General features: G+C 34.2%; 1 long non-coding RNA gene across 1 annotated transcript; it reads left to right on the top strand.

Annotated features, from left to right (window-relative positions):
• Positions 1-587: 587 nt before the first annotated feature.
• Positions 588-2331, top strand: LOC105315582 (uncharacterized). Its single transcript, XR_002189508.1, has 3 exons — positions 588-670; positions 2026-2114; positions 2164-2331. It is a non-coding gene; the product is annotated as an uncharacterized LOC105315582 (long non-coding RNA).
• Positions 2332-2758: the final 427 nt, after the last annotated feature.

Raw genomic sequence — 2758 nt, 5'->3', positions numbered from 1 at the left:
TCCCTCCACTCCAGATCAGTTTCACTATCTGCTGAGTCCACGTTGTGCCACACTTGGGAAACGTAGCCACAAAAACGTCAGTCTCTCTTAGCTTGAGCTCTTGCCTTAGGGCCATCACATCCCCAGGCTTGATCAGGGTTGGTAGCAGTACACCATCAATGTATTCCCCTGTGATGGGCTTATCGTCTTGCCCTTTGTTCCTCTCGTGAAAATCAAACAATTTAAGGGTCCAGTCCCGAGTTGGTGTCTTCTTCCCGTCAGGTGAATGAGTTTTGAAAGATTCTTTCACATCCCTCGGAACCATGATAGTGATTACTGATTAATTATGTTAGCCTAGATGGTAGAGGGGCGTGGGATCATCACACGTGAGAAAACATGGCCACTGCAGGTGCTGCAGCAAGGCTAAGGAAGCTGGCTGTTCTTAGGCAAAACAAGCCTGCTCCCAAGATATATCTTTGCGACTGGTTTGTGAAGCTAGTGAAACCTGGCAGAGAATTACCAAAGGATCACGTGCAATGTCACGTGCCTATGAAGTAAAATAATAAGATATGTTAATATTATATATAATACAAATGTTCTTTATTTAGAATGATCTAATTTGATATTAAAAATTATTTTGAGCGTATTTATGGTGTGGATATTCATAAAGTCAACACAAGAATTCAAAGAGGTACGTTAAGTTAATCAAATAATGAAATTAAAAAAATTATACACATAATCAGAATTGGCTCAAACTTTTTACATAGCATAAGGAGTTTAAGGACATCAATACGTATTGAAAAATGTAGTAAAATTTGGGTGATTTTAGATCCATTTTGACAAATATGGACTGATTGGATGTTTCCTATAAACCATGCTAAGTGATCTAGACAGCATGCATCAATATAAAATTCATAAAAAATTCAATTTTGATCGGAATCAGCCCAAACTTTCTACGCAACATAAGTACCTGTATATGTATCAGGAAAAAATATAAAAAGGGAGATTTTTCTTGTTTTCAATTTCGGCAAATTTTGGCCCGAGACCATGTACTATAGTGCAGGGATTTTGACTAGATTTTTGAGCAACTTTTAAAAATCACAAAAAATTCAATTAGCTTTAACCAGATTTTTGAGCAACTTTTAAAAATCACAAAAAATTCAATTTTGATCAGAATCAGCTCAAACTTTCTACGCAACATAAGTGTCTGTATATGTATCAGGAAAAAAAATTAAAATGGAGATTTTTCTCGTTTTCAATTTTGGCGAATTTTGGCCCGAGACCATGTACTATAGTACAGGGACTTTAACCAGATTTTTGAGTAACTTTTAAAAATCATTAAAAATTTAATTTTGATCAGCATCAGCTCAAACTTTCTATGCAACATAAGTGTCTGTATATGTATCAGGAAAAAATATAAAAATGGAGATTTTTCTCGTTTTCAATTTTGGCGAATTTTGGCCCGAGACCATGTACAGGGGATTTTGACCAAATTTTTGAGCAACTTTAAAGTTCTTCTACATATAACAAAAAGTATAAAATTTGAGATTTATTTCCTTTTTAATTTCGGTGAAATTTGACCGCCAGATTATTGAGCAACTTTTAAGAATCTAATTTTGATGAAAACCTGCTCAAAAATTCCAATTAGCATAAGTACATGTATATGCATCAGCTGAGCACTATGCCAAAATACTGTGGGAAACCCTGAGCTTATAGTACAGGGTATTTTTCAGAAATTGACCAATTTTTATAAATGGCCATAACTCAAAAAATTGTTAGTCGGAATTGACTCAATCTTTCTACATAGCATAAGGACATCAATATGTATCAAAATTATAAGGGCAGCTAGGGGTTTTAATTTTTCTGTCAATTTTTTACACTGAATATTTAAGCCCAATTTCTTGTTTCTACATTGTACATTACTTAAAGTCATGCAGTTTTAATAAAATTAACTGCTACTACTCAGACCCTCCCCTTTTTGTGGGTGTGTTTTAATTTTAAATTATATTTATTGCTACATTATAATGAAATTTTATAAAATTTCAGGTAAAGAGAAAAACCGAGTGGGCAAGTCTCTTCCTATATCTTTGAGAAAATATCGCACACCAGATGTTAAAGTAGCCTATCTAATATTAGTGAGTTAGTATTACTATTATAATTATTATTGTATTATGTTTTCCTTAGGCTAAAGGAGAGTTTAAATTCCCAGATCTGTTCAGTAAATATATATCGAATCCAAATCAACCGTAAACTTTGAACAACAACAATAATTACAATCAACAAAGTGTTAATATGATGCATGTGTCAATTGTTGTTTAGTTTTGTTTGAAGAGAGAGAGTTGTATGCTTGAACGATGACGAAGGACGAAAGCGTTACCTGAGAAACTGATGGTATAATACAAACATCTCTGAAGTTTGTATTATCAATAGAAGAAACATCTTCTATTGATAGTATAAAGTCGATGAACGATGCTACCATGAGAATTCATTCACCTTTGAGACTCCCTCACTCTGCTCTGCTGGACTCTTAATCCCAAACTGAAAAGATGTCCCTGTATTTGTCTGTTCCCACACATTGGGTGGTCTTTCTCGACACCACTTAGAGTTTTTCAAGCTCATCATCTGTCAAGTTTAAATACTTTGAAGAGAGCAATATTTCAAAATCAGCTAGCTTGCTATGAATAGTTTGAACGAACACTCTAATAATGTTTGCCATTTGTTGTGCGATGAAGTTATTCTCTACCAGATACTCAAGCTGAGGTTTGGGAATATTAAACCC

This window comes from Amphimedon queenslandica, unplaced genomic scaffold (assembly GCF_000090795.2).
Source record: "Amphimedon queenslandica unplaced genomic scaffold, v1.1 AMPQUscaffold_9439_Cont18528, whole genome shotgun sequence".
In the NCBI taxonomy this organism is placed as follows: domain Eukaryota; kingdom Metazoa; phylum Porifera; class Demospongiae; order Haplosclerida; family Niphatidae; genus Amphimedon; species Amphimedon queenslandica.
Note: the sequence above shows the minus strand (reverse complement) of the source record. Positions and strands in the feature narration are given on the sequence as shown.